General features: G+C 52.0%; 1 pseudogene; it reads left to right on the top strand.

Annotated features, from left to right (window-relative positions):
- Positions 1-13,573: 13,573 nt before the first annotated feature.
- Positions 13,574-15,673, top strand: part of LOC132085558 (zinc finger protein 850-like) — an 82,205-nt pseudogene continuing 80,105 nt past the window's right edge.

Below are 15,673 nucleotides of genomic sequence, written 5' to 3'. Positions count from 1 at the left end.
GTCCCTGGTGTGATGGGAGCTGTGACAGCCCTGCCAATCCATGTCCATCAAGGGGTGGACTTGCTGGTCCTGAGGGTGCTGCAGTCTGTGCTTGCAGTGTCCTTGTGCCCTGCAGCTGGAGCCCTGGTTCCTTGCCAGGGGCTGTTTGGGTGGGCTGTCCCCTGCCGAGGAGGGCAATGCCTCTGCCAGGTGCTTGTGGCCGAGCCGTGCCCTGGGTGCTGGGGCCCCCTTGGGCCCTGGGGTTGATCCCTCAGGGGCTGTAGGAGCTGTGCCCTGGCCTTTGCCTTCAGCTTGGCCTTTTGCTGCTCCCTTCTTGCATTCACCTGCTGTGCCTTTGTGCCCAAGTGCTGCAGGGACTTCTTGTGCCCCTCGTGCAGCCCCCTCAGTGCCTGTGGGTGCTTGTCTTGCTTTACAAGAGAGGTGTCTGCTTGGGAAGGCAGAAAAAGCCTCTCTTGGAATGGAGAATGCAAACTCCCTCCCTTTTCCTTTTTAGAGTAGTGAAATGAAGGGGCTCTCAGGCAAAGATATGGGAATAGGAATACCAGTTCTTTACTAGTGTGTATAATAAAGCAAACAAACACCAACAGCTGCGGCACTGACAGCAAACAGAGCCCGAACCCAGTCCCGGCCTTTGGGCTGCGGCGCTTTGCCCTTGGGTGCAGTTCCGGGCACGGCCGGCAGGGGCGCTGGTGGCTCCCGCGGGGTGGGGCAGCGCATCCCTCCCATGGGAACCTCTCTGAACGGGAATAGAGCAATCCCTTCATCTAACTCTTTCACTTTTTTACCTTCTATAGCCTTTCTGCCATGTTTTGGGAAAGAATTTTGAGAGGGCTGCCATTTAACTGAGCTCCTAGTGTTTTGATAAGGTGCTTCCTTTAGAGAGAGAGAGAGTTTCCCTGAACAGCCGGAGCTGTGGTTACCAAGGGGACGTAACTCAGAGCAGGACGGGGTCAGGGGAGGATATCCCGCCGAGGCTCGGTGGGAGTGTGGGCAGGGTCTGCAGCCGGAATCGTCAGAGGGGGATCTTCCCGTGGAGCCCGAGGCGGAGCGTGGGCAGCCCCCACATGGCTGATGGCGGCTGATCCGGCAGGTCCTGGCAGAGCAAAGGCAGGTGGGAGAGCCCGGCAGCAGCGGCGGTGCCCAGCGCAGGTGGCACGGGCAGGGCAGCCGGGGATGGGATGGCTGGGACCCCCCCTGGGTGCGGTGGGCGCGGTGACCTCGGAGCAGGCGGCAGGACAGAGCAACCCCCATCTTCCCCAGCATGGGCGGCAGAGCGGCCGCGGCCCAGGCAGTGGGAGCAGGGCACACAAATTGAGTGACAGCGCCGGGGCAGGTGGAGCTGCCCTGGGCAGTGAGGCCGCACCTGGGATGGAAACCGGGGCAGGCGGAGCTGAGGTGGGCAGCGAGCCGGGACCCGGGACAGGCGCCTGGGCCGTGAACGGAGGGGGCAAGACCTGCAGACGATCCCACTCTCTTTCTGATTTTTCTTCTTTTTCCCTTTTGCTTCATTTCCCCTATTTCTTTTCTTTTTTTTCTCGGGGCATTCTGATACTTCAAAGATTTTTATTCTCCTGAAATCTCCTGTCTAACATATGGCATATTCTCTTTCTTCTAGATTAAATGGGGTTTTTTTTACAAATAAACACAGAACCTAACTGTTGCCTTCTGATGCAAGGCAAGGCGACCTGGTTCCGAGGAAACGGCATGGCGACCCAAACTCTCCAGGGTCACTCGGGCCAAAGACTCACGCAGGCACCAATATGGTGGACGGTCTAAAGGCCTTTATTGTCAGGTCTCGTCGGGTTTTATACTCGGGAAAGTTTTTTCTCTACGTCAGGGGGTCTTACCTTCCTGTAATTGGTTAATAAGGAGTAGAAAGTTACTAATGTTAGGGGGGACTACATTCTTGGGTGATCCCTTATCATTAGGCATTAGGGGGAGAGGAATCCTGCTGCTTTCCGTGACATCGCGAGATTTTCCGAGCACCTGACCCTATCTACCACATCTCCCCCCCCTTTTTCACAAATGAACGAAGTAGTCATATACATAGGTACTGAGATGAGGCATGAGGTTGTTGACAAAGAAAGGGGTTTGGTAAACCTGGGTAGAAAATCTTGTGACTGGCAGTGTTCCCTGGTCGAATTCACAGCATTTGTTGCCGGCCTATGAACAGGATGTTGGCCCGTTCTGGGCAGGTCTGAACGAATGAGACCAGCTTGTTTAGCAGGCATGGTCCAAAGGTGACAGCTAAAAGTAGCATTGCCAATGGACCTATTAGGATAGAAATTAGGAGATGGATTTCTCAATCCTCTGCAGGTCCTTGTCAATTGTTGCCTGCAGCTGTGACAGTCCTTGGTGCTGGGTCGCTAAGGCTGAGACTCCTGTGGCCGTTCCGGCTGCTCCCAGGCCGAGCAGCATTGCAATAGTTATACCTGTTACTATTTCTCTTTTGTGGAGCCGGCTGGGTTCCTCAAAAAGGTGGTACATTTCTTCACCTGCGTGGTACAGGACCCTAGGAACAATCAGAACTTGGACACAAAAGTCGTTAGAGTCATTGAATTTGGCAAGGAACACACACAGGGACTCACTCCAGATCACAGGCAAACCCACATCTCAGACGCGGATGGGACTACCCACTTATTTTTTTCCCTTTGGGTTTGACAACTTTGGTGCACACATTGCCTTTCTGCCTAGCTAGGGTTGCATTGCCAAAGCATCTGCCCTGGCCTGTGACTTGACTCAGAGTGATCCCTTTGCGGGGGGTGTCCCATCTACATTGGTTGGGTGCATCTGCTGTGGAGTAACTGAAGGGAGTGTTTAAAGCGACTCCTTCGTAAAAAGGGAGGTTTGACATCGTAGCAAAGCCAGCAGGATTCGGTTAGGTTAGGGTTGGATTCATTCAGGGATAGGAAGGTAGCTTCTAACATACGAAGCATTGGGTCTGAGTCTGACTCGGCTGAGCGGCCTATCTGAAAGGCTTCCGTATGGCCAGTCGGGATATCAGTGACCCTTGTGGGCAGGGCTTTGGGGTGGGTCGGGTTTCTCCCTTTCGGCACACTTTTAATCACTTTGTTGGGTCCGACCGCTCGGGGTGCCGACGGTTGGAGCCTAATAATTCGCACGTTCACCTTTTCTTTTGACCCTTGAAGGACTACTGTCCACGTTCTGCCTATGGCCCAACTAGGGTGATCTGGCTGCAAAACTGTCATGTTGTAGTCTGTGCATTTCTGAAATTTGGGGATTTTATGGCGGTTTCGATAAAAGTTTCCGTGGAGGAAGGGGGGTGTTTTGCAGCTGCTGGGTGCCTAGGTGAACTGTAAGAATTTGTCGGGCTCTTGTGAATCCCACCCAGGCCTCGACAGTCTGGCATCTGTAACAATGGTTCCGCAGCCCCAGTGCCCACAATGTCCTCACTCTGGGTGATTGCAGTAGCTTTTCCCAGGGTTTGAAGCTGGGCACTAGTAGGATAGGTACATGTGTGTGGAGTGTGGGGAATGGGGGTCTACCTTTGGTTGTCCTGGAAACAGGTCGGTAATGCAGAGCACGAAGGATGGGTGTTTGGTGTGGTGATTTCTCTGAGCACCTTGTCACTACTAAGGTGTTGCATGACCCACCCGAATGGCTGATGGGGGTAGTGATCTGGGCTGGCTTGCCCTCTGGCAACAAGCCCCAACAGCAGAATCACACAGAAACACCTTTGATGCTTGGATCTCACCTGTGCGGGTCTCTCGGGCGCTGCCTGGCGGCTTGGTGGTCCGTCACTTTCGTCTGGAACCGGGATATATGCGTCACGAGGACACCCCATGAGCATGTCCTGTAAACAGAAACTTGCAACTTTCATCAGTCTCTTTCTGCTCTTTATGGAGGTCAGGCTTAATTGATTTAAGTGGACACCACCTGATTTTGCCGTCCTTTTTGACAGCTGCGTACCCCCTCCCCGTGAGCATCAGCCTCCAACCCCGTTCCCATTCGCTTAACTTGTTTCTAATTACAACCTGCGGGCCCTCCTCTAGCGTTCGAGTGGCCCAGTGTTTTTGAACAGGACTGTTTGTTTCATCTCCCCTAGGGAAGTGATTCAGTGCTAGCAAAGCGGTTGCCAATATACGTGCCTGATCTCCTGGGGGAATGGCATTGGCAAAGCCCTCCGCTTTCACCAACACTTCTATCTTGGTTTTCAGGGTCTGATTTGCTCTCTCGACTATGGCCTGCCAGGTACTGTTATATGGGATACCTTGCACTAATGTGATGCCCCATTTTGAAGCGAACTCTTGCGCTGGTTTAGAAGTGAAATTGGAACCATTGTCAGTTTTGATCTGTTTTGGGATACCAAGCCAGGCCATGGCTGTCAGCCAGTGCTGAATTGTGGCCTTGGAGTTTTCTTTGGGGTGCTGTGTGGCTATGATCGTTCTGCTATAAGTGTCTACTGTCACTGCAAGCCATGATCGGGGCTTCAGCAGTTCACACCAAGTGAAGTCCGACTGCCAGATCTCTGAAGGCTTGAGACCTCTCGGGTTGGCCCCGCAGGTCCATAGGGATACCTTCTGGCAATGAGGGCAGGTGGCCACCACATGTTTCGCGTCCGCTGTCGAGATTTCGCATCTCTTCGCCAGCGCTTTGGCTCCGATGTGGAGCGACTCGTGCAGTTGACGGGCTTCCTGCAACGTCCAGACACCTTTTGCTGTGGCATCCGCTTTGTCGTTGCCGATCTGGAAGTAGTCTTTGACTGGGTCATGGCTGTTGATGTGGATGACTGACACGGTGCCCTGTCGCGAGGAGAGTGCTTCTTCCAGCATTAGGGCTGCTGCTGATGTTGACACTCCTGGTCCCTTTTTTGTGTGAAGTGTTAAAGCCACCAGCTGTGTGCTTTTCCACGCCCGGGACTGCCCTCCCACTCCGTTCACTGGAGGGACTTCCTCAATGTGCTTGGGGAAAAATCGTGCAGTCTGATCCCGTGTCCGCCCAAAATTGGAGCCCTATGACGTGGGGATCCTGACTGCCGTAAAGGCAGCATGTCCCCCACACCATCAGGGGCTCCTTCCCTATTCTCATCGCCAAGGCCACCCAGGGAACCCGCTCTGGGGCGCCTCTTGCTGGTCCTGTGACACCGGCGCGGCTTGTGGCGGTGGGGGGTGCGAGGGTACTGAGGGTGCTGCATAACTCTGCCATTGTGCTGCTGGCGGGGATGCGAAATTGACTGCTCCCTGTCGGGGCATGGGGTATGAGGGTCCCCTGCCCCACTGGGGGTTGGCATAGATGGGCTGTCTCGCATTCGCAGCGGGAGGAGGCTGAGCATGGCCCGCGCACCCCCTCCCTCCCCAGTTTCCCCAGAGCCGGGATCTACAGTCCCTAGCGAGGTGTCTTCCTGCAGCTCCTACAGGTCCCTCTCAGGAGTGCTTGGAGTGAGGGTGCTGCCAGGGAAAGCTGTGCCGGCTGGGGACAGCTCGCTGAGTTGATGCCCTTCCCCAGAAGCCTGGGCTAACGCGGTTGTCCTGCCACTCCTGCTTAAATACAATCCACCCTGCCCCATGAAAAAGCATGCGGCTTATTTGCATAATATCAAAAGTGAGCAGATCGCTATTGCTAGAAAGGTCGTGCTCAAGAGTGGGTACTACGGCTGAGTTGGCCCCTTTTTCTGAAATCGCTTTGGCTTCTTTTGGGTTAACTGGGGTATATGCCCTTTGTTGGTTCCCCCGCGCTCCGGCAACCCCCCCCCCGGGAAAGCGTGCATGGAGGCTGCCGGTGCCCGGTCCCCACAGGCTGCTTTTATTTTTCCCCAATCAGTGAGTTTGTGTTGCGATTGTTTCCCGATATTGTTTAAAGCTTTATTCTGTTTTGCTTGAAACCGCATTAATTCTGCTGTCTTGGTTTCTGAGTCCCAGCCGGACTTGGTCGGCTCTTCCGAGCTGTCTGAGCAGCTGTTACTTGACTCTGAGCCAGAAGCTGACTGCCGGTACACTTCCAGCGCTCCGTGCCGTTTTGTGCGGCTTCAACCCCGTTCCTCCCTTCGGGGGTGGTGCCGCTCCCTCCCCCTGAGGTCTTCCCACCTCCTGCCTGGGGAGGTCCTTACCCCATAAGGACCTAATTTGGATAGAGCGCTCTGGTTGGTTTTGCACTCTACCGCGGGGGCCGCCCCGTCTCCCCGCTCGCCCGCGCATGCGTTGTTAAGCAGGCTGACTGCATTTCCGCCCTTTTCCCCCTCTTCTCTTCCGCCCTCACCACGTGGTTTGGCACCATTAAACGCACATGGCGGGGGCGAGTTTTTACCGATCCCGGCAGGGTCCGAATATCCGGTCGCGTTCCGTGCCTTCTTCGTGAGTCTCTGCCAGAAGCATAGCACGCACTGCTCTGCCCCCTGCGCCGGATCAGCGACTGGCGGGGACGGGACAGATAGAGAAACCGCGTTTTTTTCGGACGGTTCCGCGGGGGGGCCGGGACCTGGCAGGCTCTGTGGGAGTGTCGGGGGGTCCCCTGGGGGCTCCAGGGGTCTGGGTTCGGGCTCGGGAAGGGGTGGAACGCGCCTGGCCCCTGCATGTTCCCGCCTTCAATCCGATCGCTCTCAGAGGCCGTTTGTGTCGCGGCCCCCACCCCCGGCTTTGGTGTAGCTAATAAACGTGTACGCGCGGCTTCCCGCGTCTCCTGTTCTTCTAACGTCTTGCGTAGGGCCTCTTCTACTTTCCCCCACGCTTTGAGGTTTTTACCACTGCCTGCAGACTTAGAGTCCTCTGCTGAGGTGGCAGTGCACTTCTCCCGCGCTTCCCAATATAATATATTTACCGGACGTCCGATCGTCCTGAGCTCTATGAGCCTTGCAATAGCAAGATCAGAATTCCTGAGCTCACCTTTAATTCCCCGTTGCTCATGAGCCTGACTTGCGATCTTTGCTATAGCTTCCATGATTCGAGGGCGTCCCCTCCGCTGCACTAGACCAGCTCTGCAGCCGCCGTCCTCTGTCCAGGCGAATCCCCGTTCCCCGGGCGCTAATCGGCTTCCCGGGTTTTAGGCACCAGTTGTCGCCTTCTGATGCAAGGCAAGGCGACCTGGTTCCGAGGAAACGGCACGGCGACCCAAACTCTCCAGGGTCACTTGGGCCAAAGACGCATGCAGGCACCAATATGGTGGACGGTCTAAAGGCCTTTATTGTCAGGTCTCGTCGGGTTTTATACTCGGGAAAGTTTTTTCTCTACATCAGGGGGTCTTACCTTACTGTAATTGGTTAATAAGGAGTAGAAAGTTACTAATGTTAGGGGGGACTACATTCTTGGGTGATCCCTTATCACTAGGCGTTAGGGGGAGAGGAATCCTGCTACTTTCTGTGACGTCGCGAGATTTTCCGAGCGCCTGACCCTATCTACCACACCTAACAAATCCAGACTTCTGCTTGGATACTTTGAAATGGCCAACCAGCTAAGTCATGACCTCCTAATGTTGTTTTTCTCATCACCTTTTTATTTATCCTTTGGCAAGTTACCGATACATCCTAAATCCAAGAATCCCAGTGCACCCACAGTTCCTTAAAAAACGATCACACAAAGCTTGAGTACCCCAGTGGGTTTTCTAATGCATGTCTTCTAATATTTTCCTAGAAGTACATTTTATTAGGTAATTGTCTTCCATCAAGAAGTTTCCATTTCCCTGATTTATCTTGTTTATTTCCTGGCTTGTTTAATTCTCTTTTCTCAGCTTCCCTAAACTTTGGAATTTCCAGTTTTTCCTCGTTTGGAGTTAATATTAACAAAACTCTTTCAGCTCCATTTTCTGCTGCATCCTTAGCTTTGTGAGCTGCCAAATTATTTCATTCTCTTTCTGGGGTCTTTCCCTTTTGGAGTTCCCTAATATGTACTTTAGCTATCACTTTTAGGTGATTGTAATGCCTCTGAAACCTCTAAAATAAGTTCCTCATGTACTAGTCCTTTTCTTCTTGAATTAAGTATTATTTTCCTTTCCAAAATTTTTACAGGTATGTACTACTCTAAAGGCATACCTTGAGTCAGTATATATAGTTCATTTATTTTGTGTTAAATATTCTAATGCTCTTCTTAAAGTATATAATTCACAAGTTTGAGCTTACTAATTTAAGTTTAATTTCCCTTTTTCCATAGTTTGCATGTTTTTCCCATCGACTACTGCATACCCTGTATTTTCTCCTTTTGCAAGGAGATCTATCTCTGTTGGCTAACATAACTCCCAAAGGACTGGGTTTTTTCCTTTTTTTTCCCTGTATCCAACTTACTGGTTTTCTGTCTCATTTTTCAAGATCTTCTCTATTCATCTTCTGCCTCTGTTTTTCACTTTCACTAACAACCTAAATACCGCTTTTCTTTCAACTACATGCACAAAAATAAAAAACTTTTTTCTCACACTACTTTCAGTACAATGCACCTCCCTCCAAGGAAATATAGTAAAGCTTAAAATACAGAATCTACATTACCTATACTTTCATTCATCTACATTCACTCACTTTTATTTCTCACTCACTTCCACCCATCCTTTCACACCCTCAGGACACAGAGTGGATTCCTGTTTACAGAGAATCGCGGGACCCTGTGGCCCCCCCCTCACCTTGGTGTTGGCCTCTGGGTCTCAGTATCTCCGGGCCTCCTGGTTAATTCCTCAACCCAGCAGGTTTTAATTCTGGATGCTCTTGGGCACTCTGATATTACTTGCACCTGAGTGGGTCGCTGCTGGTGAGAGAGAGACGGTGAATCTTGTTTCTTGAATCAGAAGGCTGAATTTATTGAGATATCATATATAATACATTAAGACTATGCTAAATAGAATATAGAGAGAGGTTTGCAGAGCAGCTAGGCTAGGCTAAGAATAGGTAGAATGAATGTACAACAAAGTTTAGCCCAAGGACTCAGTCCCCTAGCTTGCACTGATGATTGGCCCTTAAATATAAACATAGAAAATGAGCCAATCAAGAAACCCCTGTTACATTCCACAGCATCTGATAATAATTGTTTACCTTTTCTTCTGGGTCTCTGGCCTCCAGAAGACACAGAAATCCGAAAGAAAGGATTTCTGTGAAGAAATGTCTGCGACACTCTTATCCCTCAACCCAGCAGGTTTTTAGGGGCCCATTTTGTCCCGTTTCCTAGTAGATTGGGCTCAGAAACTCCTGCTCCCTTCCTCCGAGGAGTTTAGCCCCTCTCTGGGACCTAGTCCCAGTTACCCCGGGGGATTCTCTCACTCCTGTTAACATTCACTTCATCTCTTTCGTGGCCACTTGGCGCGGAAAGTCGGAAACGCAGCCTGGGAGACTCCAGCACTCACTTGGCAGGTCTGGGACAACCAGCCCTCCTCTCATTCACACACATTCATCCCTCTGTACCTGCCCCCTGAGAAATACTTACCAATCCCTTTTCCCAGGGGTCTTCATGCACATTACTACTCTTAGGGGGCCAATTACCGCGGTTGTAGGGAGCCTTTTTCCGTTCTCTTTATTTTATTGTCTCCTTTTGTCCACCATAACCTGCGTCTATCGGTCACCCCAGGGGAGACAGAGCGAGGCTGCCAATGGGGCAGGGCGTGCCTTCCCCACTCTGACTGTCCTAAAGTACTGGCAGCGAGGTGTCAGTAACCATCCTCTGCTACCAAATTGTGAAAAACGCCAATCACTTGCTTTTAAAATTTTAAAACCATAATAGTAATAAAATGGTTATGAAAAATAGTAATACAATTAGAGTAATCACAGTTTGGAGAAATCGAATTAGGACAATATGAGACAATAAATACAAAGAGTTACGGATGTCCGGGTACCCTTTTCTGGGCAGCACAAGCCTGAAAAACGACACCAGTTAACACAGGATTAACCATTAAGAACAATAGCCTGTTGCATATTCATACACTTCATACATGATGCATAAATCCAAACACAGGATTCTGTCTGGTCAGTGCCAGCTTCTGCCTCTGAATCCTAACAGCAGCCCCGAGGTGGGAAGAAGTTCATTTCTTCTGATAAGAGAGCAATAAATTCTTTTTCTCTGAAAGATTTAGGTATCCTGTGGCTGCTATCTCGCTCCAAGTCCTTTCTTTAAAAAAAGTCTCTTACCAAGCATAGTTTATATGTTAACATTTTTTAATAACCTAAAACCATATTCAACTGACTACTTAAGAGAATTAATACAGCAGTACTTTCTAATACAAGACATATAATATTCATTTTAATATTTGGGATAACCCAATCACAAAATATGCATTTTTTACAAGTGTAATCCCACCTACTTCCAGTCTCTCTCAGTATGGTCCCAGCTGCCACCAGCATGGTTCCAGTTGCTTCCTCAATCAACTCAGTGAGTCCCAGTATGATGCCATTTGCTCCCAGTTGCTCCCAGTCAGGCCCAGTATGGGGGATGATGTGCAGGGAGTGCTCACTGTGACACTCAGTTCCTCCCAGTATTAGTCCAGTCACTCCCAGTATGGCCCAAATATGAGCCCAGTGTGCTCCCAGTCTCTGCCAGAATAAACCAGTTTTGCTCTGCATGGTTCCAGTTCCTCTCTTTCACCCTCACTTTCCTTCCAGTCACTCCCAGTATCTCCCAGGGTAGCCCAGTTCCCTCCACCATCTTTCTAGTTCCTTCCAGTATGATCCCATTTGCTCACAAGCACTCCCAGTCAGCGTCAGAGTAGTGGCACTCACTGCCAGTATGATCCCAGTCACCACCAGTATGATCCCAGTTCATCCCAGTACAAGCCCAGCAGTTTCCAGTCACTGCCAGCATGCACCCAGTCACTCCCTGTTCTTCCCAGTTGCTCCCACCATGATCCCAGTTACTCACAGCTGCTCCCAGTCATCCTCAGCATAATCCCAGTCACTCCCAGTATATCCCATTTGCCCCTAACATGGTCTCAGTTGCCTCCTGCAGGCTCCTGCTCACTCCCAGTATGATCCCAGTGTCCATCAGTGCGATCACAGTCTGCCCTGGCATGGCAATATGATCCCAGTATGATGTCAGTACAAGCCCAGTACAGTCCCAGTCACTCCCAGTATGATCCCAGTATGATATCTGTGCAAGCCCAGTACAGTCCCAGTCACTCCCAGTACGATCCCAGTCCAGCCCAGTCCCTGGCAGTGCTGCCACTGCTGGGATCCCCCAGCCCTGTGTGCGTTCCCCCCTGGCGGATGTGCCGAGAGGAGCCCCAAGGGCTGGCAGTGCCCAGGCAGGGTCCCCAGCAAGGCCCAGTTTGGATGTGCAGCCCCCAGTTTGCCCAGTTTGCCTCTCCTTTGGCCCGGGCCGGGTTCCCCCCGCCCACAGCTGCTGGAGCAGGCGAGATCCCCGCGCTGCCCATCCCGACCTGTCCCGGCTCCATCCCCGCTCCTGCCGCGGCTGCGAGGGCTGCGGGAACCGGGCACCGAGGGTGTGGCTGCTGCTGGGGGAGGAGGAGGAGGGAGGGAAGGGCAGGGATGAAGGGTGTTATAAATTGGAGTGGACAATCTGCCGAGTGAGTATAATCAGATTAACAATTTTTATTGATTACAGCAAGCAAGGCAAAAAGCAAATCAGTGCTGGGCGACAGGGGAGTCTCCGCTCCGCCAACTGCCACCCGCTTCTGGTATTTCGTGGGGTTTATATACAGTCCTGCTTCCGGGTTGGCGTGTCTTTCAGGGTAGTACTCTGTGCATTCTCCTCCTGTTGCTAGGCGGTCGTAGTCTGCCTCCCGGTGGACCGAGGATGAAGGCTGGTAGTCTTTCACTTCTTGCCCCACGGTCAACCTTTCCTTAGTTGGTATGGTTGCGCTGGTTCCTGGAACTTTAAGCTTACTGAGCAGATAAGCAAATATTGTGCTATCAATCATAGCAGGCCCGCTACCCATGTCAAGGGCCTTGCCCCTTCCTCCTCGGCTAACAATAGGCACATAGCTGTGTATAGTTACACATTGCTTATTTAGCCTTTCAACGTATTAGCTTCTAACATTTTGCAGTTTAAGCCTTATGAGATTTATTTTGCAGTATATTAGCCCGTTATATTAATCTTGCAACATACTAGCTTGTTACATCTTTCTTTGTGGTTTTTCTATTATTGGCTTTTCCCCTTTTCATAGTCTTTAGCAACTTGATGAACAAACTAAGACATTAACTCATTACAAAGGGGGAGGAGGAGGTGGGGTTAGGGAGGAAGAGCAGGGGGAGGGATGGAAGAGAAGGGATGGAGGCAGAGAGCAGCAATGGAAGGAGGAGAAGGAGGTGGGGTTAGGGAGGAGGAGGAGATGGGATGGAAGGGGAGGGATGGAAGAGGAGAAGGAGGTGGGGATAAGACAGAGGGGGAGGAGGATGGGGGATGGAAGCGGAGGAGTGGGGAGGAAGGGACAAAGGCAGATGGAGGCTGAGCTGAGGGAACCACGCTGTCGATCCCTGCCTGAATTCGCAGCCCTCACCTGTGGGATCATCGCCCCCCCATCGGGCTGGTGAGCAGGGAGGGGGAGCTGGGCCCGGATATCACGGGTGGTCCCTGGGTTGGGGTTTTTGGGGGATGTTTGGAGACTGAAGAAGTCCAAGGCTGAGCAGAAAAGGCCCCTTGAGGGGACATCGGGGGTTGGCGGTGGCGGCTGCCGGCAGAGGCAGCCTGGAGGAGCAGAGCCCTGTGTCCCCCAGGAGCCCAAAGTGGGGAGCCCAGAGAGGGGGGAGCGGTGCCATTGGCGGGAGCCTCAAGAGCCTGGAGAGGGGCAGGGGGGACTCCTTGGAGCCACTGCAGGCCAGAGCAGAGAATGAGGGGAGAAGGGAGCCTGGGAGCCCAAACAGCCCCAGCATCCCGAAATGGGGAGAGCGAAGCGGGGGGAGCTTTTGGCATTGGTGGGACTGCCAGCAGCCTGGGCATGGCGGGCACCAGGCACAAGGGGGACCCCCAATCCAAGCGTGACCCCCAGCAGCTGGGACAGGGGGGAACCCCCGAACACCAGAGAGGAGGGACCAGGGACGGGGAACTCCTGGGAGGCTTTTTCAGGGCTGAATCTTGGTGTTTGGGAGGTTTTTCTGGAGCCGAGGTGGCCGGTGACTTGTAGACATGGACTTGGGGAAAAGGGACTTTCAAACTCAGTGAGTGTTGGGGAAGGTGAAACAGGAAAGCCTTATAAATATGATTGTCTTGAAAAAGATTTTGAGAATATAGAAAGTGTAAGGAAGACTGAAATGAAAGGAAGATCTGAGATACCTTAGTTAGTGAACAATTGGAAAACAATGGTGCGGCCCAACTGAAGGTAATCCCCTTTTGATGAAACAATTCCCTCTGCTTGATGACAGGTCCAAGGGTCAGAGCAGACCCCACTAGCTCAATAGAAGGGGTCCAAAGAGGAGTTTTTAGAGTGTAAAATGTAACAGAGTATGGTGATGTAATGATTCTTACACACTGTATGTAAATTCTGTAGGATTTGTATCTTGTACTGGATTGGTTGGTGAGAAATAGGATATTCAACACAGAAGAAAATTTATTGTGTTATGATGGGAACGTTGCTCTCTTATGCTCTTGCCTGTCTTAGTCTTTTACCTTCTTACCCTCTCTACCCCTCTCTTCTCTCGGGCCTGCTCTGAGCTGTGCCTGGCAGCTCCAAGCAGGGCCCTGCACCCAGGCCCTTTGCAAGAAACCGCAAGTTCCATGACCTGGCTGCAGAGATCTCCCGTCTCTGTCTGTCCTGACTGTCCTACCCCCCAGTGCTCCTACAAACGCTCTCATCCCTTGTTTTCCCTAAACCAGGATTTCCCATTGCCAAGGCCTGGGAGGCTGCGAGGAAGAGGAAGATGCCCCGGGACACTGAGGCAGGTGAGGAGGAAGTCAGTGCCCCTTTCCCCTCTGTGCTGCTCCATCTCCCAGCCCAGCACAGCCCCGGCTGCAGCTCAGCCCTGGGGGATCTCCTTGCCCTTGCCTGTGGCACGGAGGCAAATCCCATCCTGTCCTTGTCCTTCCTCCCCCAGAGCAGGAGCTGAGCATGGAGAGCAGGGAGGACAAATGCCCGCGGCAAAACCTGGTGGAAGAGGCCGTTTTGAGCGGCTCCACGGCGCAGGAAGCCAGCGGGGAGGAAAAGCCCTGGAGATGCCACACGAGGAGGGGCTGCAAACGCAGCCGGCGGGGATCTGAGGGGGAAAGAGCCAGCCTGGGCCGGGAAGGCGGCCGGAGACGGAGCCAGAGCTCGGAGCTGGTGCTCCATGAGCAGCTCCCTGGTGGGGAGAAGCCCCACACGTGTGGGGAGTGTGGGAAGAGCTTCAGCCAGAGCTCCCACCTGATCAGCCACCAGAGGACCCACACTGGGGAGAAGCCCTATGAGTGTGGGGAGTGTGGGAAGAGCTTCAGGCAGAGCTCCCACCTGATTGTGCACCAGAGGATCCACACTGGGGAACGGCCCTACGAGTGTGGGGAGTGTGGGAAGAGCTTCAGCCAGAGCTCCAGCCTGATGAAGCACCAGAGGATCCACACTGGAGAAAGGCCCTACAAGTGTTCCGAGTGTGGGATGTGCTTCAGAGAGAGCTCCACCCTGATCAGGCACCAGAGGACCCACACTGGGGAGAGGCCCTACGAGTGTTCCAAGTGTGGGAAGCGGTTTACGACCAGCTTTGTTCTCCTCCAGCACTATTGGATTCACAGAGAGGAGAGGCCCTTCCAATGCCCCGACTGCGGGAAGGGATTCAAGTACAACTCCACCCTCGTCACCCACCGGCGCATCCACACTGGGGAGAGGCCCTACGAGTGTGATAAATGCAGGAAGAGGTTTCCGACCAGCTCCAGACTCATCTGGCACTATCAGATTCACACAGAGGAGAGGCCCTTCCAATGCCCCGACTGTTGTACAACTGCAACCTCATCACCCACCGGCGCATCCACACTGGAGAGAGGCTCTACGAGTGTCCCCAGTGTGGGAAGAGCTTCTCACAGAGCTCTAACTTGACCCAACACCAATGGAGGCACCACTAAGGGAAGCCCTGGGAGTGCCCCGAGTGCGGGCAGAGCTTCGTGCGCTGCTCCAGCTCCATCCCCCACTGGAGGAGGCACTTTCGGCACAGCCCTGGTCACTCACATTCCCTGTGATCCATGTTGGGAACACACCTGGCTGCTTCGCCTTTTGGTTTGGCGTTAATTTTCCTCTGCTTCACCTTCATCCTTTAAAAACACCCAAAACTGAATTCAATGAAGGAAATTGATTGAATATATCTGACGTTGCATAATTTCTCAGTTGTTTTAGAGGGAATTTAGGATTTGGGGACGCGTTCTGTGTCAAGTCCTGCTGTTGCCTAGAGGAAGGAATTTGATCTCACCCTCCTTATGTTGCTAAGAACTCCTCCCCTGACCCCAACCCCAACTCCACCCTTGGGATATCCTATAAAAACTCCACGGCTCTGCCTTTGCCCTGTCTTTGGGAGGTAAGGAATGGATTCCCAGAGGATTCTGACTCTGTCACTGTTTTTTTTTCATTTGTACTACTGCAGTTCTATTTTTTATTTTTCCTAATAAAAAGCTGTTATTTCTACTCTCATATCTTTGCCTGCGAGCTCCTTAATTTCAAAAGTATTTAATATTTTTATAGTTTATAATAATAATAATAATAGTAGTAGTAGTAGTAGTAGTAGTTGTAGTAAAAGGGAGGGAGTGTACATTTATAGTTCCTGAAATATGTAAACTGGTTTTTGGATATACAACAGACTGATGTAATTAAAATCAGATTAATTAGGGGTGTCCCCGAAAATAAC

Source organism: Ammospiza nelsoni, chromosome 31, assembly GCF_027579445.1.
Source record: "Ammospiza nelsoni isolate bAmmNel1 chromosome 31, bAmmNel1.pri, whole genome shotgun sequence".
NCBI classification, from domain to species: Eukaryota; Metazoa; Chordata; class Aves; order Passeriformes; family Passerellidae; genus Ammospiza; species Ammospiza nelsoni.
This window is presented reverse-complemented; position numbering and strand designations above follow the sequence as displayed.